This window comes from Schistocerca cancellata, chromosome 2, assembly GCF_023864275.1.
Source record: "Schistocerca cancellata isolate TAMUIC-IGC-003103 chromosome 2, iqSchCanc2.1, whole genome shotgun sequence".
NCBI lineage: Eukaryota > Metazoa > Arthropoda > Insecta > Orthoptera > Acrididae > Schistocerca > Schistocerca cancellata.
In genome coordinates, this window is record NC_064627.1 from 936,554,902 (window position 1) to 936,582,864 (window position 27,963).

Below are 27,963 nucleotides of genomic sequence, written 5' to 3' on the forward strand. Positions count from 1 at the left end.
CTCAGTAGTACTATAAACTTCTGAAACTTTGTCTCCAGTTGCCTGTTTCTTAATCTTCCATGACATATTGTTCAAGATTCATCCGATTTCACTGATTACCTTCTCCAGTACACTTTAATTTTATTTTTCTCATTGAATTCTCTTCTCAGTCTCTCTTCTTAAAAACCCTACACACTCATTATAAGCTCCTTTCTCTCTAGTCATAACACTACAACCACAGTATATATTTACAAAATATTTCTTCATAAAATAAACTCCTAAAATTATTTTAAATTTAGTTCCGCTACCACAAAAAATTCCACTTCCATTTTATTTCCTTGTACTACAACAGCAGCCGATACTCAGTACTTTTCTGGTTTGGTTAACTTGACTGTTGTCCCTTCAGTTCTCACCCTAGTAACAGACATGACTATTTACTTTTCCTCCTTCTCACATGATATTAAATAACAACAATTACAGAGCTGACAATTCACTGCCAATGTCCAAAAGTGCTTTTTCTTCCTCCCCATTTATTTTCATTTAATTACAGGTTGTATAGAGTCATCCTTTTATTCTTCTTCATGTTCATCAAACATAAAATCATCAATCGTTTCTGCAACAATATCATTTCTTGTTTTCTCTTCTTGTCAGAAGCTTCCTTCTTCTATCTTCCTTTTACCTCTTGGAGCATCTCTGACTGTCTAGGTGAATTTGAAATTGCAGAGTCTAACAGAAAGTGCAGGTAAAACAAAAATATGACTCATTTATTGTGCAAGTTTTTATTATCCTTTGTGTGTTGTATTTTGGTTCGCTGTTATGACAAGGAGGAGTAACACAGATATGAGTAAATTGAGCATGAAGATACAGGGATATCATTGCTTTCCTATGAGTTTGTGATGCAGTGGGAAATAATATGTCAAATATGTGAATAATCTGCTCACAAAATTTCATCCATGTGCTTCAGTCATGCAGTACCGTAATAAAGTAAAACAGAACTGCAAAAAGCGTTATTGTCGTTCTGTCCAGTATTATCAGTCATAATTTGGAGGTAATATATTTTCACTAAACGTCCATTGCAAGAGGTATGACTAATGTTTAAAATCAGTCAGTAACCATTTGGCACATATACCAGAACTGCATCGCTTTTTAAAAAGGAGAAAACGATGTTAAAGATTCGCAATGATCCAGAATTCTTAAATTTCTATCACGGATACAAAAAGATCTATAGGAAGATGCTGATTGCTGCAAAAAAGTCATTTACTGACAAAATAGTATATAATGCAGAGAATGAAAGCAAAGCAGTCTGAGATGTTATAAAAAAGGAAACAGGGAGAGGCAAACAAACACAGAATAACATACTGCTAATGGAGGGGGATAAAGTAATAAATGATCCACAGCACTTAGCAAACTATGTAAACGAGCATTTTTCAAGTATTGCAGAGAAGTTACAGCAAAAATTCCCCCAAACAAATATAAAACCTGTAAATAATGTTGCACTAAATACAATGATGTTACTTCCAACCACAGAGAATGAAGTCAGCAAAACAGTTCAAAATATAAAAAATAAAAAGTCAATAGGCTTAGATGAAGTATCAATGTGTGTACTGAAACAATGCATAGGGATTATACAAGGCCCCTTAACAAATATAATAAATGAATCCTTCACATCAGGGACATTTTCAAAGCAGTTAAAACAGGCAAGAGCTGTACCTTTGCTTAAGAAAGGTAAAGCAGAAGACATAGAAAATTACCAGCCCATTTCCCTGCTGTCAGCATTCTCAAAAATAATAGAAGCAATTATGAAAGACAGATTAATGAATTAACTGAATAAATCTTTTAAGCGAATTAAATTTTGGTTTCCGAATTGGCAAAAATAAGGAGTCAGCCATAGTAAAATTCACAAAAGTTGTACTTGATCCTCTTGATAAAGATGAGTGTGTCACAGGCATATTTCTGGATCTTTCTAAGGCGTTTGATACAGTCGACCACAAGATTCTATTAAATAAATTAGAAGCATTAGGAATAAGAGGGGTAGCTAATGCATGGTTTTGATCATACCTAACAGATAGGGTACAAAGAGTAGAGATAAAACGTACTTCAAATAGATCTAATCATTTAGTAAAACACTTATCAGAACCAAAATACATTAATATAAGGGTTCCACAAGGTAGCATATTAGGACCAATACTGTTCCTGATATACATCAATGACTTTCCCAGTAGTGTTGCTCATGGTAAAAAAAATCCTCTTCGCTGATGACAGCAATACTATAGTCACTGAGAAAGCAAATGAAAATCTCAAGGAAGTTTATGATTGCTCAATAAGTAATAAAGTGACATTGAACATAAAGAAAATTAATGCCATGAATTTCACTTTGAAGATGAAAAATGACAATGTTAAATTAAATGTAGATGGCACCTCTATAGACTGTGTTACAAATGCAAAATTTCTAGGAATAAGTATTGATTCTCAGTTGAAGTGGTGTGAACACACAGAGGGACTTGCAAACAGAATGTCATCAGCATGTTATGCCCATAGAATCCTATCATCAGTGTGTAACAAGCTGTGTCTTTTAGTTCCATATTATTCATATGTACACTCAATTCTTAGCTATGGAATTCTTTTTTGGGGAACACATGCACAAAATATGAACACAATTTTCAAACTCCAGAAAAGAGCCAACCAAAAATACTAGTCGAGCTCACTGTAAAGATCTGTTCAGATCACTGGGGATTTTAATTGCTCCATGTGAATACATTTACCAGTCAGTTGTACACATCAAAAATAACATTGGTAATTACTGCACAAACAGCTCTGTCCATGACCATGCAACAAGAGATACACTCAACTTACATTTACCAAGAAAAAATAAACATACAACTCAAAACAGCATTTTCTACCAAGGAATAAAACTGTACAATAAATTACCAAAAGGGATTAAAGAAATTGCCAAAATACACTTATTTAAAAAGGCAGCTGAAAATTACCTGTTATAAATACATTTTATACATTGAAGGATTACTTAGCTAAAACAGAGTAGGGGTTTGATAAAAAATGTTATACAAATAAATAATAATAATAATAATGATTATAAAATATCCAACATTCCACATAACACCTTCACTTCATATCCTTTTCCTTCTTTTTTTTCTTTCTAAAAATACTTACCCCCAAGCTATGCGTAGCAAAATACTAACACCTCTTCCTCTTTCTGAGCTCAACATCTCACTCATTATGGAGGGATGCTGACTCAGTTTTTCAGGATAGCGAATGGGAAATTTCGGTACAGAAAATGGACCAGAGATCACCAGTGCAAGTGCGAGCGCGCGCGCCTGTGTGTGTGTGTGTGTGTGTGTGTGTGTGTGTGTGTGTGTGTGTGTGTGCGTGCGAGTGTGTAGGGAGTGAAGTGAGTAAAGTGATGTGAAACAATGTGTGTATAGTGTGTGCAGTAACTGATAGTGAGATATGAGTGAACAATGTGGCATTACATTATTTAATAAGTTATTTGTAAAAAAAAGTATTGTATACGAGGAGTAAATCTAACGATTGTTAGCTTATTTTAAATTGATCTAAATTTGTAAATACTTTGGCATGTCCTATATCCTTGTAAAAAGAGATTTATGGATGAATAAGGCTACTACTACTACTACTATTACTACTTGTTATGGTTAATGGTAAGTAATTTCTAGCTGAGGTAACATCAGTCGTAACATGCTGCACGAAATGCACCGTTGTTTTGGAAAACCAACGTTAAAATTCAGAAACATAGCTGGGCAGGGTAAGAAAAGACTATGTGCTGTACTTCTGATCAGGTGTCGGAATGTATTATCCAGATATGAAGCACAGGAAATAGATCGTTCTAGTTAGCGTTAGCTTCAGTCATGAAATGGCGCTTAACTATCTTAATAAAAACTTTGTAAATGCTGAGTTACATGTTGCACATTCTTAGAAAAATTAGTACAATTCTTAGCTGAACCATTGTGCTCTTTCAAGGAACGAAATATGTTAATTATAAACATTCAGTAAATAGGTTTCGTTTGTGATTCTGAGAAAGAAAAGGACGACGAATATAGCACCATGTGCTGTTTCTGGAGTTCTCTACAGTGGCTATTGTCACAGCATTTGCGTAGTTTTCATCTGCATCAATTCTTTCTGCACTCTGTGTGCCACTTCTTGTCGTTGATGACCGTTTTATTCACATTTCATATCAATCTTGACAAATAAATTCTTAACCTTATTTCATGTACCTATTAGAAAAGTTATTTTCTATCCAGTGATATTTCAGGAAACTTAAAATAATTTACAAATATAAGAAATTCCAATAGTCTGAAGTGTTATGGCTCATTTCTCTTCTACTGGTGCAAACATTTTCTCTTTCCACCTTAAAGATCGAATCGTTTCAATTATTAAGGCACAAAAGTAGTTAGTTTGCACGAAGAAACACTAAAGTATCTTAGACTCTGCACCTCAAACATAGTTCCAATATCGCCAATAGTATGTGGGCAGAACGAAACATTGCAACTCACAGTTTTGTTATATGTGCGAGATTTTTGTCATTATCGGCTTCAGTTTTGAGCCAGTCCTCGGGCGAATCCATAGAAAGAAGAAAATGCGTTAAAATGACTTACGATGGCAAAAAACATACTTATTTTTTTAAAGGTGTCAGATAATGGGATTATAATCTTCGGTTCACCAGAACGCTAGTGGTGGTTTCACTTTGGTGCCGGCCATGGTGGCCGAGCGGTTCTAGGCGCTTCAGTCCAGAAACGCGCGACTGTTACAGTCGCAGGTTCGAATCCTGCCTCGGGCATGGATGTGTGTGATGTTAGTTAGGTTTAAGTAGTACTAAGTTCTAGGGGACTGATGATCTCAAAAAATGGTTCAAATGGCTCTGAGGACTATGCGACGTAACTTCTGAGGTCATTAGTCGCCTAGAACTTAGAACTAATTAAACCAAACTAACCTAAGGACATCACACACATCCATGCCCGAGGCAGGATTCGAACCTGCGACCGTAGCGGTCGCTCGGTTCCAGACTGTAACGCCTAGAACCGCATGGCCACTCTGGCCGGCTCTGATGGTCTCAGATGAGTCCCATAGTGCTCAGAGCCATTTGAACCTTTTTTTTTGTTTTTTTTTTGTTTCATTCGTTTGTCACTGATTGCTTTCATTTGGTATAGCGAGATGGTAAAAGCATTTCAGAAGACAATGCCACCAATTTTATTCCTGAGGAACAATTGTTTAATGTAAATTATTTCTGCATGTAGGTTGTGGGTGCAGTGTGGTTTGGGCTGGGAGTTGTGCTGGTGTGCGTTTATTTTGGCAAATAATATTCATTAAACGAAAAATATCTTCCTTCACAATTAACAAATTAACAATCTGACGAACTGAATTCAAATACGTGGTCCAGTTACAGTTTTAAAGTATGGCTCAAAATTTCTTCAGCACAATGCTAAAAATATTTGAAGTAAACACCACTATATACTAAAATTGGAGGCAACAACAGCAACACAAGCAGTTCACACATTGCCGTCTTTGGTCAATAAGTAAAGTAAAATCAAATTCGAAAAAGCTTACCAACATAACTACCTAATACAACAGTCAATCAGAAATCAGCCCTCAGACTTAATTGGGCTTTCATACAGTGCCATTTAAATGAAATTCTATATCTACTTCTTCCACCAGCTACTCAATATTAGCAACACTACTACGAACCAATTAAAATACTATCTAAGAAAATTAGCAAAAAAAGGAATGGTTCAAATGGCTATGAGCACTATGGGACTTAACATCTGAGGTCATCAGTCCCCTAGAACTTAGAACTACTTAAACCTAACCAACCTAAGAACATCACACCCATCCATAGCCGAGGCAGGATTCGAACCTGCGACCGTACGGTTCTTCTACCCCTCACTGTACACTACACACAGCTTAAATCAACTCAGCCGACCAGTATTCCACTACCAGTCAGTAAGCACAGTGTTAGTACAGCTCTTGTAATAAGGAATCTCCTGACAGCGTAGATTCTGGACTTGCCGTCTTGTCGCCTGGGAAAGACGCCAACAGCCTTCCTGGCCTGTTGTGTTCACAATCTGCGGCCACGGCCAACGTGATCGTTCAGTGTAGTTCCAGCTCCGCGTCCTTGGCGCACCAGGTCTGTAATAGGCTTCGTACTCGTTGGCAGTCCACCAACTGACCCCCCATCCCTCTTCACTCCTTCCGACCTCACGCCTCTGCTCCAGCGGCGCTCGCAATATCTGCGTATAAGGCCACACCTCTAGCAGCCTCTCGCTGCAGAAAGCTGCCAAAACTTTGCTCTGGCCGTGGGCGAAGGTCATGGCACACGGGGAACATTGACTGTCAGTAGCAGATCTCACTAATGTATGTCTTTCTATGTGTAGCAATATTTTGATTGTGGGTCTTTTAGTTTTCGAGGTTATGACCATAGAGTACATTTGTGTTGTACAGGACAATATAGGATTCTTTCCCCTGTTCCATCATAAGTTCTGCCGATTGTTTAAATAGAGTATATACGATAGTGAAAAGGCTTTTACAAATTAAAACAGTCACTATCAACTGCAACAATATTTTTATATCGCTCTGAACTACTTCTCGTAGACAATAGTGATCAAATACACTCAAGTTCAGAAAAAAACGGATTATCTTGAACGACTAGATGTAGAACGTTCATATTGACAGGGCACGTACATTAGTATGTTCTTCAGAAATGATTTGCATTTCAGTCACCTGGGTTCAGCATGCGTCCTGTTGTCTAGTAGGCGCAGGGTCCGCTATGGGCCCTGAAAACTTGTTCCATGCCTGATAGCATCGACACGTATAAGGCGCGAATAGCTTTCTGTGGTATAGCCATCCATGCAGCATCCACCGGGTTCCAAAGTTCATCTGTGGTGGTTGCCATTGGGTCACTCGTCGTTTCACCATAACCCATACATTTTCGATTGGCGACAAGTCCGGGGATCTGATGCGCTAGGGCAAAAGGCTGACTCCCTGTGACAGCAAGAAGACATGTGTTCGTGCAGCAACATGTGGTCGTGCATTGTCTAGCTGAAAAGTGGCATTGGGGAGTGCGGCAGTAAAGGTATGGTTACGGATCACAGGATGTTATTCGCGTAGGTGACACTGGTCACAGTGCCATGGACACGCACCAACTGTGATTAACGGTTGTAACCAATAGAATCCCACACCAGGTCGTGAGTTGGCCTTGTGCGAATGCAGTCACTATGATGCCGCTCCCCCTGTCCGTGGCGAACGAAAATGCGGCAGTCATTTTCAAACAAACAGGACCTGAATTCGCCCGAAAATATTACCTGATGTCATTTCTGTTCTCAGTGTCGTCCTTCCATACACGATTGCATGTTTCTGCACATTCGTCAAAGGCAAGTGGAGAAGTGGACGATGCACAAGTAACCCTTGCCATAATAAACTGCGACGGACTGTCACCCCTGATAGGGTACGATGTGTTACACTGTTCCATCGTTGCGCCAGGGCCGAGGAGGATTCAGATCTGTCCTGCAATGCCATTCGGATGAGGTGTCGGTCTTCTCGGGGGGGGGGGGGGGGGGGGCATGGTCTGGATGGTGCGACATGGCCCATCTCGTCGTGTTCTACGGCCTTCCGTGAACCATGCACACACCCGTGTGTGTGATGGTAAGATTCGCACATACGTCTGCGAGGCATCCTGCACGTCTGCTCAAGTCACATTGATCCATTACCTTCGTCTTATAGCACCAACGAGAGCCGTAGGCACATTTTACCGGTAGGTGGTGTAGCGCCGTGCTATCGATGTTGACTTTGAAACCGCGTAAGACATGGTTCAAATGCTAATAATTTCTGCATAACAAGCCAATATACATGTCCTGTGAATATGAACGCACTGTCTCTAGTCGTTGAAGATGTACTGTTTTCTTTCTGTACATGAATGAATATATGAACTTCAGATTGTCATGGAGTGAAGATGACCACTCACTTATGAAACCACTAAGATTTTTTTGCCTAGCCCCATGAACCATGGACCTTGCCGCTGGTGGGGAGGCTTGCGTGCCTCAACGATGCAGATATCCTTACCGTAGGTGCAACCACAACAGAGGGGTATCTGTTGAGAGGCCAGACAAACGTGTGGTTCCTGAACAGGGGCAGCAGCCTTTTCAGAAGTTGCAGGGGCAACAGTCTGGATGATTGACTGATCTGGCCTTGTAACACTAACCAAAACGGCCTTGCTGTTGTGGTACTGCGAACGGCTGAAAGCAAGGGAAAACTACGGCCGTAATTTTTCCCGAGGGCATGCAGCTTTACTGTATGATTAAATGATGATGGCGTCCACTTGGGTAAAATATTCCGGAGGTAAAATAGTCCCCCATTCGGATCTCCGGGCGAGGACTACTCAAGAGGACGTCGTTATCAGGAGGAAGAAAACTGGCGTTCTATGGATCGGAGTGTGGAATGTCAGATCCCTTAATCGGGCAGGTAGGTTAGAAAATTTAAAAAGGGAAATGGATAGGTTAAAGTTAGATATAGTGGGAATTAGTGAAGTTCGGTGGCAGGAGGAAAAAGACTTTTGGTCAGGTGAATACAGGGTTATAAATACAAAATCGAATAGGGGTAATGCAGGAGTAGGTTTAATAATGAATAAAAAAATAGGAGTGCGGGTAAGCTACAACAAACAGCATAGTGAACGCATTATTGTGGCCAAGATAGACACGAAGCCCACGCCTACTACAGTAGTACAAGTTTATATGCCAACTAGCTCTGCAGATGACGAAGAAATTGGCGAAATGTATGATGAAATAAAAGAAATTATTCAGGTAGTGAAGGGAGACGAAAATTTCATAGTCATGGGTGACTGGAATTCGACAGTAGGAAAAGGAAGAGAAGGAAACGTAGTAGGTGAATATGGATTGGGGCTAAGAAATGAAAGAGGAAGCCGCCAGGTAGAATTTTGCACAGAGCATAACTTAATCATAGCTAACACTTGGTTAAAGAATCATGAAAGAAGGTTGTAGACATGGAAGAAACCTGGAGATACTAGAAGGTTTCAGATACATTATATAATGGTAAGACAGAGATTTAGGAACCAGATTTTAAATTGTAAGACATTTCCAGGGGCAGATGTGGAGTCTGACCACAACCTATTGTAGATTAAAACTGAAGAAACTGCAAAAAGGTGGGTTTTAATTAGATGGGACCTGGATAAACTGAAAGAACCAGAGGTTCTAAAGAGTTTCAGGGAGAGCATAAGGGAACAATTGACAGGAATGGGGGCAAGAAATACAGTAGAAGAAGAATGGGTAGCTTAAAGGAATGAAATAGTGAAGGCAGCAGAGGAACAAGTAGGTAAAAAGACGAGGGCTAGTAGAAATCCTTGGGTAACAGAAGAGATACTGAATTTAATTGATGATAGGAGAAAATACAAAAATGCAGTAAATGAAGCAGGCAAAAAGGAATACAAACGTCTCAAAAATGAGATCGACAGGAAGTGCAAAATGGCTAAGCAGGAATGGCTAGAGGACAAATGTAAGGATGTAGAGGCTTATCTCACGAGGGGTAAGATAGATACTACCTACAGGAAAATTAAAGAGACCTTTGGAGAATAAGAGAACCACTTGCATGAATATCAAGAGCTCAGATGGAAATCCAGTTCTAAGCAAAGAAGGGTAAGCAGAAAGGTGGAAGGAGTATATAGATGGTCTCTACAAGGGTGATGTACTTGAGGACAATATTATGGAAATGGAAGAGGAGGTAGATGAAGATGAAATGGGGGATATGATACTGCGTGAAGAGTTTGACAGAGCACTGAAAGACCTAAGTCGAAACAAGGCCCCGGGAGTAGACAACATTCCATTAGAACTACTGCAGCCTTGGGAGAGCCAGTCCTGACAAAACTCTACCATCTGGTGAGCAAGATGTATGAGACAGGCGAAATTCCCTCAGGCTTCAAGAAGAATATAATAATTCCAATCCCAAAGAAAGCAGGTGTTGACAGGTGTGAAAATTACCTAACTATCAGTTTAATAAGTCACAACTGCAAAATACTAACGCGAATTTTTTACAGACGAATGGAAAAACTAGTAGAAGCTGACCTCGGAGAAGATCAGTTTGGATTCCGTAAAAATGTTGGAACATGTGAGGCAATACTGACCCTACGACTTATCTTAGAAAATACATTAAGGAAAGGCAAACCTACCTTTCTAGGATTTGTAGACTTAGAAAAAGCTTTTGACAATGTTGACTGGAATACTCTCTTTAAAAATACTGAAGGTGGCAGGGGTAAAATACAGGGAGCGAAAGGCTGTTTACAATTTGTACAGAAACCAGATGGCAGTTATAAGAGTTGAGGGACATGAAAGGGACGCTGTGGTTGGGTAGGGAGAGAGACAGGGCTGTAGCCTCTCCCCGATGCTATTCAATCTGTATATTGAGCAAACAGTAAAGGAAACAAAGGAAAAGTTCGGAGTAGGTATTAAAATACATGGAGAAGAAATAAAAACTTTGAGGTTCGCCGATGACATTGAATTCTGTCAGAGACAGCAAAGGACTTGGAAGAGCAGTTGAATGGAATGGACAGTGTCTTGAAAGGAGGATATAACATGAACATCAACAAAAGCAAAACAAGGATAATGGAATGTAGTCGAATTAAGTCGGGTGAAGCTGAGGGAATTAGATTAGGAAATGAGACACTTAAAGTAGTAAAGGAGTTTTGCTATTTGGGGAGCAAAATAACTGATGATGGTCGAAGTAGAGAGGATATAAAATGTAGACTGGCAATGGCAAGGAAAGCGTTTCTGAAGAAGAGAAATTTATTAACATCGAGTATAGGTTTAAGTGTGAGGAATTCATTTCTGAAAGCATTTGTATGGAGTGTAGCCATGTATGGAAGTGAAACATGGACGATAAATCGTTTGGAGAAGAAGAGAATAGAAGCTTTCGAAATGTGGTGCTACAGAAGAATGCTGAAGATTAGATGGGTAGATTACATAACTAATGAGGAAGTATTGAATAGAATTGGGGAGAAGAGGAGTTTGTGGCACAACTTGACCAGGAGAAGGGATCGGTTGGTAGGACATGTTCGGAGGCATCAAGGGATCACCAATTTAGTACTGGAAGGCAGCGTGGAGGGTATAAATCGTAGGAGGAGACCAAGAGATGAATACAATAAGCAGATTCAGAAGGATGTAGGCTGCAGTAGGTACTGGGAGATGAAGAAGCTTGCACAGGATAGAGTAGCATGGAGAGCTGCATCAAACCAGACGCAGGACTGAAGACCACAACAACAACAACAAGATTTTTTTTCTTCAGAAGGAAACAAGAAAAAAAACACAATTTTTTCCTGTAACAAGGCTGAGTGTGTTCGGATGACTATGGTAGCGCATACTGCTTCCAGTGGACAGTACATCCGACCTGCAAAAGTATTTCATCAAAATAAGCTAAATACAATTATGAGGATGTTTTTATTAGTTGTGTGGGTTGTCTTGTCTCTAATCATCTGAAAAATAAACTAGGAAGCATAAAATAAAATATTAAAGTAAAAGTAAGTGTAACAGAATTTTGGTTGTAAAATATTTTTAAACACTGTCAGCAGATTTCTTTATTCTATTTTAAACTCTTTGCTGCATATTGCGACAATTTGATAGCGAGATACGGATTTGAGGATAGAATTATTGCATTTTAAAACTCCCCTTCTAATAGTCACAAGATAGACTCAGATCAGGATGGGCTACAAAAATTTCCTTTTAGTCATACATCTCTTTGTTGCTGTCAATCTCTGGGCGATGTTAATCGTTCGACATTTAAAAAATGTTTTTACGTTCTCCTGGATAGATTATCATACTTATATGTTCAGCAACACTTATTTCCACAAAATAATATTCACAATGTGGAAGTCAAATTACAAATGTGTTTGTCAAAGAACCTCACACAAAGATCAGGGCTAAAAGATACATACGTATGTTGGTTGCAGTAATTTGTGCGTTTCTGGTGCACATAGGAACCATTAGCATGGAAGTTCAAATTCTTACTACAAAAGCAAAATTTTCTCAGACTAGCAGCTACGCCTGATATCCTCACTTATAAACTGTGTATATACCACCAATTATAAGTTGTGTGTATGCCACCACAGAAGTTGGAAAGAAAAATGTAGGTACAAGGTAACTACGAAGAAACCATGGGTAACAAAAGAAATACTTCAGTTGATCGATGAAAGAATAAAATACAAATATGTGAAGGGAAATTCAGCAATACAGCAATACAAGTCGCTGAGGAATCAAATAAATAGGATGCTCAGGGAAGTTAAAACGAAATGGCCGCATGAAAAATGTGAATAAATCGAAAAAGAAGTGAATGTCGGAAGCACTTTGGTAAAATTAAAAGCAAGGGTGGTAACGTTAACAGTGCAACGGGAATTCCACTGTCAAATGCAGAGTAGAGAGCGGATAGGTGGAAAGAGTACATTGAAAACATCTATGACGGGGAAGATTTGTCTGATCTGATAGAAGAAGAAACAGGGGTCGATTTAGAACAGATAGGGAATCAGAATTTAAAACAGCTTTGGAGGACTTAAGATCAAATAACGCAGAAGTGATAGATAATATTCCGTCAGAATTCCTAAATTCATGGCGGGAGGGGGGGGGGGGGGGGGGGTGGGAAGTGTCAACAAAACGACTGGTGTGTAGAATGTTTGAGTCTGGCGACATACATCTGAGTTTCGGAAGAACATCATCCACACAATCCCGAAGACTGCAAGAGCTGACAAGTGTAAGAATTATCGCACAAGCAGCTTAACAGCTCATGCATCCAAGTTGCTGGCAAGAAAAATATACAGAAGAATGGAAAAGAAAATTTAATGTGATAGATGATGATCAGTTTGGATTTAGGAAAGCTAAAGGCATCAGAGAGGCAATTCTGACGTTGCGGTTGATAATGGGAGCAAGCCTAAAGAAAAATCAAGACACGTTCGTAGGATTCGTAGATCTGGAAAAAGCGTTCGACAATGCAAAATATTCGAAATTCTGACAAAACCCGGGGTGAGCTATAGAGAGAGAACAACATGTACAAGAGCCAAGACGGAATAATAAGAGTGGACGACCAAGAACTAAGTGCTCGTATAAGGGTGTAAGACAAGGATGTAGACTTTCGCCCCTATTGTTCAATCTGTACTTCGAGGAAGCAATGATGGAAATAGAAGAAAGGTTCAGGAGTGGAATTAAAATTCAACGTGAAAGGGTATCAATGATACGGTTCGCTGATGACATTGCTATCTTGAGTGAAAGTGAAGAAGAATTACATGATGCTGAATGGAATGAACAATCTAATGAGTGCAGAGTATGGATTGAGAGTAAATCGAAGAAAGACGAAGGTAATGAGAAGTAGTAGAAATGAGACAGCGAGGTACGAAACATCAGGATTTATGATCACGAAGAAGATGAAGTTAAGGAATTCTGCTACCCAGGCAATAAAATAACCAATGACGGACGGAGGAAGGACGACATCAAAAGCAGACTAGCACTGGCAAAAAGTGGATTCCTGGCCAAGAGAAGTCTACTACTATTAAACATACGCCTTAATGTGAGGAAGAAATTTCTGAGAACGTACGTTTGGAGCACAGCATTGTATGGTAGTGAAACATGGACCATGAGAAAACCAGAACAGAAGAGAATCGAAGCTTTTGAGATTTGGTGCTACGGACGAATGTTGAAAATTAGGTGGACTGATAAGGTAAGGAATGAGGAGGTTCTGCGCAGAATAGGATAGTAAAGGAACATGTGGAACCGATTTATAAGGAGAAGGGACAGGGTGGTAGGAGGTCTGTTAAGACATGAGGGAATAACTTCCACCGTACTAGAGGGAGCTGTAGAGGGTAAAAACTGCTGGAGAAGACAGAGATTGGAATACATTCAGCAAATAATTGAGGACGTTGGTTGCAAGTGCTACTCTGAGATGAAGAGGTTGGCAAAGGAGAGGAATTCGTCGGAAGTCGCATCAAACCAGTCAGAAGACTGATGACCCCCCCCTCCCCCCCAAAAAAAGGTTCCACGCTACAGTTCCTGTAACACTGATATCATTTCGCGCTGAATATTAATCCCACCTATGAACCTTTCTTTTATTTCTTTCATTGTTGCTGTAATAAACGGGTTGAACAGTAGAGGACACTTCTCTTTTTTTTTATCTATTCTTAATGTTCCCTCTGGTAGTTGTACCTATTGTATATTACTAGTCTTTCACTTTGGCGTATACTGATTTTTCTGTCTTCCTAGCATGTCAAACTTTAGGATCAGTTTCCATTGTCGAATGCTTTTTATTGGTCGTCGTATCCTATGAAAGTGCCTTGTCCTTTATAAAGTATGAGGCTTTCAATCCACGGCAGCGTGATACAGCAATCAGTGGTAAAAATATGAAAGAAAAAACAGTCTAGTTTGGAAAACTGAATTTTTTTTACTTTATTTATCCTCCAATGACGCATTTCGCCTAATACAAGTCATCTTCAGAGTGGCTTGCAGAATATGGCGTTAAGCACATAGAAGCTGCTCAAACAAATGTCCCAACAGGAAATCGTTGTATTCAGAAATGGAAAAAAAAAGATTGTGCGCTGTCTGACACAGAAGCTGTTGAATACACGGGAAGCCGCCTCTGAAACACATGAAAGCCCCAGCAGGTAGTTGTCCTTGTCAAATTTTTTTAAGAATACCTCCCAAGGCGTCCTTGTCAGCTGTGTACCGTAGGTCTCTAGAAGTTTAGAAAAGGGCACAGGTCATCCCCGTTTTCAAGAAGGGACATCGAACAGATGTGCAGAACTATAGCCCCATATCTCTAACGTCGATCAGTTGTAGAATTTTGGAACATGTATTATGTTCGAGTGTAATGACTTTTCTGGAGACTAGAAATCTACTCTGTAGGAATTAGCATGGGTTTAGAAAAAGACGATCGTGTGAAACCCAGCTCAAGCTATTCGTCCACGAGACTCAGAGGGCCATAGACACGGGTTCCCAGGTAGATGCCGTGTTTCTTGACTTTCGCAAGGCGTTTGATACAGTTCCCCACAGTTGTTTAATGAACAAAGTAAGAGCATATTGACTATCAGACCAATTGTGTGATTGGATTGAAGAGTTCCTAGATAACAGAACGCAGCATTTCATTCTCAATGGAGAGAAGTCTTCCAAAGTAAGTGTGATTTCAGGTGTGCCGCAGAGGAGTATCGTAGGACAGTTGCTATTCACAATATATATAAATGACCTTGTGGATAACATCGGAAGTTCTCTGAGGCTTTTGGAGGATGATACTGTAGTATCGGAGTAGGTATTAAAATCCATGGAGAAGAAATAAAAACTTTGAGGTTCGCCGATGACATTGTAATTCTGTCAGAGACAGCAAAGGACTTGGAAGAGCAGTTGAATGGAATGGACAGTGTCTTGAAAGGAGGATATAAGATGAACATCAACAAAAGCAAAACGAGGATAATGGAATGTAGTCGAATTAAGTCGGGTGATGCTGAGGGAATTAGATTAGGAAATGAGACACTTAAAGTAGTAAAGGAGTTTTGCTATTTGGGGAGCAAAATAACTGATGATGGTCGAAGTAGAGAGGATATAAAATGTAGACTGGCAATGGCAAGGAAAACGTTTCTGAAGAAGAGAAATTTATTAACATCGAGTATAGATTTAAGTGTCAGGAAGTCATTTCTGAAAGTATTTGTATGGAGTGTAGCCATGTATGGAAGTGAAACATGGACGATAAATAGTTTGGAGAAGAAGAGAATAGAAGCTTTCTAAATGTGGTGCTACAGAAGAATGCTGAAGATTAGATGGGTAGATCACGTAACTAATGAGGAAGTATTGAATAGGATTGGGGAGAAGAGAAGTTTGTGGCACAACTTGACCAGAAGAAGGCATCGGTTGGTAGGACATGTTCTGAGGCATCAAGGGATCACCAATTTAGTATTGGAGGGCAGCGTGGAGGGTAAAAATCGTAGAGGGAGACCAAGAGATGAATACACTTAGCAGATTCAGAAGGATGTAGGTTGCAGTAGGTACTGGGAGATGAAGAAGCTTGCACAGGATAGAGTGGCATGGAGAGCTGCATCAAACCAGTCGCAGGACTGAAGACCACAACAACAACAACTGTAGTACATCGGGAGATTGTAACAAATTTTACTTAAAAGCAGGAGGATCTGCAGCGAATTGACGCATGGTGCAGGTAATGGCAATTGAATCTCAACGTAGACAAGTGTAATGTTTTGCGAATACATAGAAGGATCGATCCTTTATCATTTAGCTACAATATAGCAGGTCAGCAACAGGAAGCAGTTAATTCCATAAATTATCTGGGAGTACGCATTAGGAGTGATTTAAAATGGAATGATCATATAAAGTTGATCGCCGGTAAAGCAGATGCCAGACTGAGATTCATTGGAAGAATCCTAAGTAAATGCAATCCGAAAACAAAGGAAGTAGGTTACAGTACACTTGTTCGCCCACTACTTGAATACTGCTCACGGGTGTCGGATCTGTACCAGATAGGGTTGATAGAAGAGATAGGAAAGATCCAACAGAGAGCATCGCGCTTCGTTACAGGATCATTTAGTAATCGCGAAACCGTTACGCACATGATAGATAAACTCCAGTGGAAGACTCTGCAAGAGAGACGCTCAGCAGCTCGGTAAGGGGTTTTGTTGAAGTTTCGAGAACATACCTTCACCGAGGAGTCAAGCAGTATATTGCTCCCTCCTACGTACACTCCTGGAAATTGAAATAAGAACACCGTGAATTCATTGTCCCAGGAAGGGGAAACTTTATTGACACATTCCTGGGGTCAGATACATCACATGATCACACTGACAGAACCACAGGCACATAGACACAGGCAACAGAGCATGCACAATGTCGGCACTAGTACAGTGTATATCCACCTTTCGCAGCAATGCAGGCTGCTATTCTCCCATGGAGACGATCGTAGAGATGCTGGATGTAGTCCTGTGGAACGGCTTGCCATGCCATTTCCACCTGGCGCCTCAGTTGGACCAGCGTTCGTGCTGGACGTGCAGACCGCGTGAGACGACGCTTCATCCAGTCCCAAACATGCTCAATGGGGGACAGATCCGGAGATCTTGCTGGCCAGGGTAGTTGACTAACACTTTCTAGAGCACGTTGGGTGGCACGGGATACATGCGGACGTGCATTGTCCTGTTGGAACAGCAAGTTCCCTTGCCGGTCTAGGAATGGTAGAACGATGGGTTCGATGACGGTTTGGATGTACCGTGCACTATTCAGTGTCCCCTCGACGATCACCAGTGGTGTACGGCCAGTGTAGGAGATCTCTCCCCACACCATGATGCCAGGTGTTGGCCCTGTGTGCCTCGGTCGTATGCAGTCCTGATTGTGGCGCTCACCTGCACGGCGCCAAACACGCATACGACCATCATTGGCACCAAGGCAGAAGCGACTCTCATCGCTGAAGACGACACGTCTCCATTCGTCCCTCCATTCACGCCTGGCCCGACACCACTGGAGGCGGGCTGCACGATGTTGGGGCGTGAGCGGAAGACGGCCTAACGGTGTGCGGGACCGTAGCCCAGCTTCATGGAGACGGTTGCGAATGGTCTTCGCCGATACCCCAGGAGCAACAGTGTCCCTAATTTGCTGGGAAGTGGCGGTGCGGTCCCCTACGGCACTGCGTAGGATCCTACGGTCTTGGCGTGCATCCGTGCGTCGCTGCGGTCCGGTCCCAGGTCGACGGGCACGTGCACCTTCCGCCGACCACTGGCGACAACATCGATGTACTGTGGAGACCTCACGCCCCACGTGTTGAGCAATTCGGCGGTACGTCCACCCGGCCTCCCGCATGCCCACTATACGCCCTCGCTCAAAGTCCGTCAACTGCACATACGGTTCACGTCCACGCTGTCGCGGCATGCTACCAGTGTTAAAGACTGCGATGGAGCTCCGTATGCCACGGCAAACTGGCTGACACTGACGGCGGCGGTGCACAAATGCTGCGCAGCTAGCGCCATTCGACGGCCAACACCGCGGTTCCTGGTGTGTCCGCTGTGCCGTGCGTGTGATCATTGCTTGTACAGCCCTCTCGCAGTGTCCGGAGCAAGTATGGTGGGTCTGACACACCGGTGTCAATGTGTTCTTTTTTCCATTTCCAGGAGTGTATATCTCGCGAAGAGGCTGTGAGGATAAAATCAGAGAGATTAGAGCCCACACAGAGGCATACCGACAATCTTTCTCGCCACGAACGATACGAGACTGGAATAGAAGGGAGAACCGATAGAGGTACTCCGGGTGCCTTCCGCCACACACCGTCAGGTGGCTTGCGGAGTATGGATGTAGATGTAGATGTAGATATACGGCGGCGTCCACATCCACGAAAACGAGATCAAGCTTACGTAGACTTATCACACAGTAGATACGCAAGAGGCGCAGTTGCTCATGCTCCATTAGTTTAAAGCCTCAGGAAATCCAACACTATCATTTTGTATCAGGATTGAACTACTATCGCTGAACAAACCGTAGTTGTATTGGGAAATGTCTGGAAGACAACTGTAAATTTATCTTTTACATTGTACTTCATCTTCACTGAAAGGACATCAACTTCAACTAAAGCATTCTACCATGTGTGGTTATCATATGCCTTTTTTGTGCAACACTAATACCTCAGATGACTAGCTTACAAAATCTATAAGCAATTTTCAACTAAGATACATAAAGATAAAAATCGAAAACTGAAATAGCTATATATGATAGAGAAATATAATTTTTATCACCCAGAGAGAAAATTCTTGTCTGAAAGTGTTTGATTTTGCAGAGGAATATCATCCTGTAACTACTAGCACAAGAATGATAATTGTTTCACCAAATCCAGTAAGACTGCCAACAGTATTAATGGTGATTTACGTGACAAATGATGCCTCTTTACTTCACTCTGCATATTCTAAAAAATGTTATGTTACTCAGAGTGTTGCTTTGCATAGTAAATAGAATGTGAACTTATCAGATTGCTGAAACTAGCAAAAAAGTAAAATTGTCATAAAATATTGATCATATATATTTCCAGTTTTTGTAAAGAATCTAGTAGACGAAATTTGAAAGATTGTTCATGTTGTTGGCAGTGAACGTTTAAAGCGTTAATATTCAGTAGGGATGGTTCTTTTAAATGCGTAGTGTGTTTATTGTTCTCTTTGCGTTATTAGTTGTAGAGAATGATGATGAAAGTAATTACTCATACACCTCTCTTCTAGAAAACCGTATTCGCATTAAAGATCCTTTACTGGCAGATGCTTATGATCTTACCTTATAAAATACTAAGTAAGGTTTCAGATTTTAATAAGAGACACCGAGTTACAATGCGCCGAATGAAAACTGTAGGTTCTCATACCATCTGCACTGCGATGCTAAAGTTGCCAACCTTCACCGACATTCCAGTTTGGCAATTATCCCACAAAAGCGTCATCTCGGAACGAAAACACCAATTTCAGCCGACTTGGTTTTGTAAGAGGGTTCTTTTCGAGTCATTTTCAAATGTATAATGGCGAGTTATTTAGCTTAAACACAGCGTAACATTCGGCCCATAATTATAATAACAGGGGAACGTGTTCCAGAACCCGTTCCGTCAATTTTGCTCCAAGCTATGTTCTTGAACTTTTTAAGCATGCTCCGAGTTGCGTGTTTCACGTCCTCCCTATTCGAGGTCCATAACACACGCTTGTTTTGGAGCTCTTAAGAGGCGACGATACTTTTGTTCACCTACTAGCTGACAAACCCGGCACTTCCCAAGTATTCACTTCGCCAATATTATATTAGAAAGGAAAACAAAAAATGTTCTGTGTGTGTAGCGCAGTACTAAAAAACGTTTCCTTCCTTGTATCCGTGAAAGCAGCTGTGATATTATGCCTTAGACTCGGTGGGAGGCGATTCCGAACGCTTTCTGTACGCTGCTTTGCGTGTCGCGATTTCATAGATGGCTGTTGTTTTCACCTACAGCTGTTTGCGCTTCGCGGTTGAAAGCTGTCAAAACCTCTTCCAGTTGTCAGGGATTTCCTTAGGTTGACTCGACAGTTGGACTGTCTTGATAGTAAAGAGTAAATGAATTAAAATTTCTTGCATGTTGTGGAATTTTTTTCACACATCTCAGTGTTTATGACGTCATCTCTTTGAACTATGTGCCGTACAAAGATATATTTGTGTATACTGTCTGCGAAATATTTTGTGAGTACCGTTAGTAGCAAAGAAGTTATAAATTAAAACGTCATGAATGATGCGGCAGTCTTTCACGCATCTGTGTTTGTGACGTCATACACTATGTGATCAAAATGACCCGGACACCCGGAGAAACATACGTTTTTCATATTAGGTGCACTGTGCTGCCACCTACCGTCAGGTACTCCGTATCAGCAACCTGAGTAGTCATTAGACATCGGGAGAGAGCAGAATGGGGAGCTCCGCGGAACTCACGGACGTCAAACGTGGTCGGGTGATTGGGTGTCACTTGTGTCATAGGTCTGTACGCGAGATTTCCACACTCCTAGACATCGCTAGGTCTACTGTTTCCGATGTGATAGTGAAGCGGTAACGTGAAGGGACATGTACAGCACAAAAGCGTACAGGCCGTCCTCGTCTGTTGACTGCCAGGGACCGCCGACAGTTCAAGAGGGTCGTTATGTGTAATAGGCAGACATCTATCCAGACCATCACACAGGAATTTCAGACTGCATCAGGATCCACTGTAAGTACTATGGCAGTTAGGCAGTAGGTGAGAAAACTTGGATTTCATGGTCGAGCGGCTTCTCATAAGCCACACATCACGCCAGTAAATGCCAAACGATGCCTCGCTTGGTGCAAGGAGCGTAAACTTTGGACGCTTGAGCAGTGGAACTATTGTGTTGACAGAAGAGCCAACACCGTGTTGCTAGAGGAGGCCGAAATACAAGCGTTTAAGCTCATGCAGACTGGCGTGAGGTCTGGAACAGTTAAAGGAGTTGAGTCTACTAAATAAAGTACGAAGCTCTTTGAATACTTAACTTTAATCCATAATTGGAGAACATCGCTCTTGTTGATACATTATATAATCTCAATATAAACTGGTCATGGCGCCTTGCTAGGTCGTAGCAAATGACGTAGCTGAAGGCTATGCTAACAATCGTCTCGGCAAATGAGAGCGTATTGGTCAGTGTAGCTTCGCTAGCAAAGTCGTCTGTACAACTGGGGCGGGTGCTAGGACGTCTCTCTAGACCTGCCGTGTGGTGGCGCTCGGTCTGCAGTCACTGACAGTGGCGACACGCGGGTCCGACGTATACTGCCAGAGCGCGGCCGATTTAAAGGCTACCACCTAGCAAGTGTGGTGTCTGGCGGTGACACCACGTTCCTCCCCCGCAAATCGGCGAACGGTTGTGTTATAAGGCTTCCGCCCGCCGTGGGGAGGACCCCATGTTGACGTATGCGACGAGGTGGGGAGCCTAACAACAGGCGAGGCTGTGCCACCCGCACCCGGCCATTCGGTCCGAGGGGAGCTAGGAAACGCCTGAAAACCTAGTCCAGGGTGCACGCCAACATGCGGTGTATGCGCCCGAAGAGAGTCAGGAGGGGCCGAAGGGTCGACCTCCATCGAGTCGGAGCACCCGACGGGCGAAGACGACAGATGGTCCGGAGCGGGCAAGAGTTCCATGGCGGAGGACAACTGGTCACGGGAAGCGATCGGCGGCGCGTGACCCAGGGAGGCCTCCGGCGGTTGCAGCGACGCTTCCACGGCGGGCGTCGCCGGCGGGAGCACAGGCGGCGGCGGCGGCGGCGGCGGCGCGTCGCCATGGGGCAAAATGGAAGGCAGCGTCGGGAACACCTGCGGATGAGGCGAGCCAGTAGATGGGTCCCCAGGGCGCTGACCGGACGGCACCGTCGCTGAAAGCAGACGGGGAGCGGCAGATCCCGTGCGACGACAGAGGCGCAGCTGATTGAGATGCCGACGCACCTCACCAGAGGCCCCCAAAACCAGATACATAGCGCGGCCGAGGCAGCGAAGAATGCGCCCTGCGAGCCAACGCCGTGAACCGCGATATTTGCGAAAGTATACAACGTCGCCTGGGGCAAAAGCAGGTGTCTGCCGCTGCACAGGAACCTGATGCGGCGGATGTAGCAAAGACATCAAGGTTCGATGAGGACGACGGTGGAGCAATTCAGCCGGCGAGCGACCATCTCGGGGCTGAGAGCGATATGAGGACAAAAACAGCAATAACGCGTCCTCCCGAGAATGCGACTCTTTCAACTTCAACATCTGGGACTTGAAAGTCCGGACCAATCGTTCAGCGGCACCGTTTGATTGAGGCGAAAACGGCGCGGATGTCAGATGTGGAATACCATTGGTCTTGCAGAATGACTGAAATTCGACGGACATGAAATGTGGGCCATTGTCGGAAACAGTAGTCTGTGGAAGACCTTCAATGCAAAAGATAGCGGACAACGCTTGGATTGTGGCAGAAGACGTCGTGGAAGACATCCGGACAACAAAAGGAAAATTACTGAAGGAATCGACCACAACCAACCATCGAGCATTCCAGAATGGACCAGCAAAATCGATGTGTAAGCGTTGCCAAGGGGAAGTGGCTTTCGGCCATGCAAAGAATTTCCGCGGTGGTGCGGATTGTTGTTCGGCACACGCCATGCAAGAAGAGCACATATTCGTAATCGCAGCATCGATTCCGTACCAAGTACAGTGCTGACGAGCTAGTTGTTTCGTTCTCACTATACCCCAGTGGCCTTGGTGGAGAAGCCGTAAGACAGAGGACTGTAACGAACGTGGGACCACGACCCTAGACTGATCATTATCAGAACGCAACAGCAAAACACCACGTCGAACAAATAGTCTCTCCTTGTGAGCAAAAAATCGGCGAACCAACGGATCCTCGATCTGTGACTTTGACAAGGGCCATTGCGTAGCAACAAAACGCAAAACGGTAGCAAGGACAGGGTCAGCAGCTGTGGCTGTAGCTACACGACGAAAATCAATCGGAAACGATTCGACCACGTCATCGGTTTCCGCAGCAATGAACATGCAAGCAAGTTCGGAGGAATCGAATGCTCTATCCTCAGCAACAGGCAAACGGGACAATGCATCGGCGTTTCCGTGCTTAGCAGTGGACCGATACCAGATATCGTAGCTGTACTGCGAGAGGAAAATAGACCAGCGAATGAATTTCTGCGCTGTACGTGGAGTTACAGGCTTGTTCGGATGAAAAAGCGACGTCAAAGGTTTGTGGTCTGTGATGATGGTAAAGTGACGACCATACAAGAAATCATGAAACTTTGTAACACCAAATACGAGAGCCAAAGCTTCTTTCTCGATCTGTGAATAATTTCTTTGCGCAGACGAGAGCAATTTGGTCGCAAAGGCAATAGGGCGATCATGCGAACCATCTTTGTGCGCAAGCACAACACCGATCCCGAAATCCAATGCATCTACCATCAACAAAAGGGGTTTCTGGGGATCGAATGGCGTAAGGAAAGTATTAGAAAGCAACGCCGATTTCAACTGGCGAAAGGCGCGTTCGCATTCCGTCGTCCAGACGAACGGAACACCTTCACGGCGTAAGCGATGAAGCGGAGCTGAAATGGAAGAGGCGTGCGGCACATATTTGTTGAAATAATTAATTTTTCCCAGCACACTCTGTAGCTGCTTCAAATTCTGCGGCGAAGGCAAGTCTTGTATGGCACGGAGGTGCTCTGGACTGGGATGTGTGCCTTGGGCATTGAGTACGTGTCCCAGATATAGCAAATCACGAGCAAAAAACACACATTTGTCCTTCCGCAAGCGAAGACCATTTTGTCGCAAGACCTGAAATAATGTTCTGAGATTGGCTAAATGTTCTTCTTCCGTCTTTCCGGAGATCACAATATCGTCCAGATAGGTTGCTGCAGTAGGGACCGACGCACAAACAGTTTGTAAATATTGCTGAAACAATGCAGGGGCGGATGCACACCCGAATGGCAGTCGTTTGAATCGGTACAAACCAAGATGCGTGTTAACCACCAATACGCGCTGGGATTCTTCGTCCACCGGTATTTGCAAGTACGCATCTGCTAGGTCCAACTTCGAAAAATATTTACCCGGGCACAGTTTGTCAAAAAGATCTTCCGGGCGGGGTAAAGGAAAAGTTGCAGTCACTAGTTGTGGATTCACTGCTGCCTTGAAGTCCACACAAAGTCTCAAGTTTCCGGAAGGTTTTTGCAAAATTACTAAGGGTGATGCCCAGAGAGAAGCCTGCACACGTTCAATGATACCTTGTGATTCCAAATCGTGTAACATTCTTGCAACCTCATCACGCAATGCGTGGGAAACATTGCGTGCTTGGAAAAATTTCGGTTGCGTGCTTACTTTCAGTTCCAAATGTGCTTCATAGTTCTTAGTGCAACCAAGGCCCGGTGCAAATATATGTCTGCAAATTTCTCACATAGACGAGAAACACTGGTGGAAGGCACAGTCTGGTTCACTGATAGGACCTGATTTACTATAGACAAGTTAAACAACTGAAATAAATCTAAACCAAACAAGTTCACTGCAGAAGAAGAACGAAGGACGTAAAATGACACAAGTTTTGTTTGTCCCTTGTATGTTGCAAGAAGGCTGCACTGTCCTAACACAGGGATAGCTTGTCCTGAACAACTAGTTAGCTTAACATTTGCTGCATGCAACCGAGGTTTGCCCAGCTGTTTGTACGTGTCGTGATTGATCAGTGAAACTGCAGCTCCGGTATCGAGCTGGAATGGTATCACGTTGCCATGAATGTCCAAGTCCACAAAAAGTTTATTGTCCTGCTGACGACAAGAGCGACTGTCTTGTGCAACGTGAACAGACACTGGTACAGAATCACGTGCGACTTGACGGGATTTCCAGTGACGTCGCCGCACACTATTTGTGGGACGAACACAGTCACTGTTAGAGAGAGTGGCACTGGGCAGAGTGGAATGAACTACATGAATTTCCATGGGCGAAGGTTCACGAGCCCGAGTATTCTTGGTTCGATTCCGGCGCGAAGCAAAGGGCCTGGAATGGTTGTGAGTGTCCGATCGGAGCTTTTTCTGGCAAACACTTTGAACATGACCTTTTTTATTACAGAAAAAGCAAATAGCTTGGCGTGACGGGCAATTCTCACGCGAATGCCTAGTAGCACACCGCGGGCATGATTTTAGCACTGCATTTGCTTGCTTGTGTGGCACACGTGGCTGCGCAGATGGGCGCGAGGGCTGTTTACTGTTCCGTGCAGCTCGCCCGGCAGGCCAGTTAACGTGACACACGGCTGGCGAATTTTCAAATGATCCCTGAGCAAAGTCAAGAGTGTCCTGCTGATCCAATATGTCTATCACTTGTTGAAGGGAGGGATTGACTAGTTTCAAAATCTGTTCTCGTATACGAACATCAGAAACGTTCTGTGCAATTGCATCACGTACCATTGTATCTGAATAAGGGAGTCCACATTCACACTCAAAAGCACAATCCCTTGTAAGGCCTTGCAAGGTTGCAACCCACTCCGTATTAGCCTGACCGGCCATACGTTTTGTACGAAAGAACGTATACCGTTTGGCAACAACATTGACTGATTCTTTGAAATATGCGTCTAAGGCAGACAAAATTTCTTCATAGGACAGAGTTGCTACGTCGCGTCGGGGAAATAATTTCACTATCACACGGTACATTTGGACGCCTACGCCCGCCAATAAGTGAGGCTGCCGCTCGTTACCTTGAATTCTGTAGGCGGCGAGATGGAATCCAAATTGGCGTGACCACTCTGTCCAGCTTTCCAGTGCCGCATCAAAAGGACGAAAAGGTGGTGCAGCTGCGTGTTGTGGCTGCGGTAACGGCGAAGCGGCGGCTGCCGCATCGTTTTGCAGTGCACGTTGACCCTCGACGAGCTGTCCAAGGGATCCAATAAGGCCTGCGTCTGCTGATTCTGCAAGCAATAAAATTCGGACAGAACATCTGGAGATTGTGGCGAAGCCATTACACAAGTAAATTAAGCAAGTATAAAGAAGAAGACATTTTTTACACTCGTCGCCATGTATTGTGTTGGCAGAAGAGCCACCACCGTGTTGCTAGAGGAGGCTGAAATGCAAGCGTTTAAGCTCACGCAGACTTGCGTGAGGTCTGGAACAGTTAAAGGAGTTGAGTCTACTAAATAAAGTACGAAGCTCTTTGAATACTTAACTTTAATCCATAATTGGAGAACATCGCTCTTGTTGATACATTATATAATCTCAATATAAACTGGTCATGGCGCCTTGCTAGGTCGTAGCAAATGACGTAGCTGAAGGCTATGCTAACTATTGTCTCGGCAAATGAGAGCGTATTGGTCAGTGTAGCTTCGCTAGCAAAGTCGTCTGTACAACTGGGGCGAGTGCTAGTACGTCTCTCTAGACCTGCGGTGTGGCGGCGCTCGGTCTGCAATCACTGACAATGGCGACACGTGGGTCCGACGTATACTAGCGGACCGCGGCCGATTTAAAGGCTACCACCTAGCAAGTGTGGTGTCTGGCGGTGACACCACAGGAAGCGAGGAATCACGGTATACAATGTTGCGATCTGATGGCAGGGTGTGGGTATGGCGAATGCCCGATGAACGTCATCTGCCAGCGTGTGTAGTGCCAACAGCAAAATTCGGAGGTAGTTGTTTTGCGTGGCACTATCACAGCACAGGCCTATATTGATGTTTTAAGGCCGGCCGATGTGGCCGAGCGGTTCTAGGCGCTTCAGTTTGGAACCGCGCGACCGCTACGGTCGCAGGTTCGAATCCTGCCTAGGGCATGGATGTGTGTGATGTCCTTAGGTTAGTTATGTTTAAGTAGTTCTAAGTTCTAGGGGACTGATGACCTCAGATGTTAAGTCCCATAGTGCTCAGAGCCATTTTTGATGTTTTAAGTACCTACATTGATGTTTTAAGTACCTTCTTGCTTCCCACTGTTGAAGAGATGGTGATTGCATCTTTCAACATGGCTCTGGGCACTATGGGACTTAACATCTGAGGTCCCCTTAGAACTACTTAAACCTAACGACATCACACACATGCATGCCCTAGGCAGGATTCTAACCTGCGACCGTAGCAGTCGCACGGTTCCGGACTGAAGCGCCTACAACCGCTCGGCCACCGCGGCCGGATCTTTCAACATGATCGAGCACCTGTTCATAATGCACGGCCTGTGGCGGAGTGGTTACGCGACAATAACATCCCTGTAATGGACTGGCCTGCACAGTGTCCCGACCTGAGTGCTATAGAACACCTTTGGGATGTTTTGGAACGTCCACTTCGTGCCAGGCCTCACCTACTAACATTGATACCTCTCCTTAGTGCAGCACTCCGTGAAGACTGGGCTGCCATTCCCCAAGAAACCTTGCAGAACCTGATTGGACGTATGCCTACGAGAGTGGAAGCTGTCATCAAGGCTATGGATAGGCCAACACCATATTGAATTCCAGCATTACCGATATAGGGCGCCACGAACTCGTAAGTCATTTTCAGCCAGGTGTCCAGATGGTTTTGGTCACATAGTGTATCTCCTGATTTATGTTTCACACAATGATATAATTTTGTAGGCACATTCAGCAGCAGATAAGGATATTGTTGGTGAAACGTGTTGCGAACGGAGCAAAGAAGTAATACATTTAAACGTCATGCACAATGCGGTTGTTTCTTACGTATCTCATTGTCAGTGTTTATGGCGCCACATCTGCAGACCTATGTATCGTACAGTGATATGATTTTGTAGGCCCATTTAGCGTCGTATCTGGGTACTGTATGTTTTATTTAGGAGCTTCTCCTTTTATCATTAAGCTTCATTTTCGTGTATAGCTGCAGCTACATTGCGAAACACGATCGTTACAACCCACGTGGGACAGATACTCATTTGTCTCCGGGAGCAAAGGGAAGGACGGAGTCCTTTGAATATGGACTATAATGTTCAACATAGAAACAGAAAGGCAAATTCCCTGGGTAAA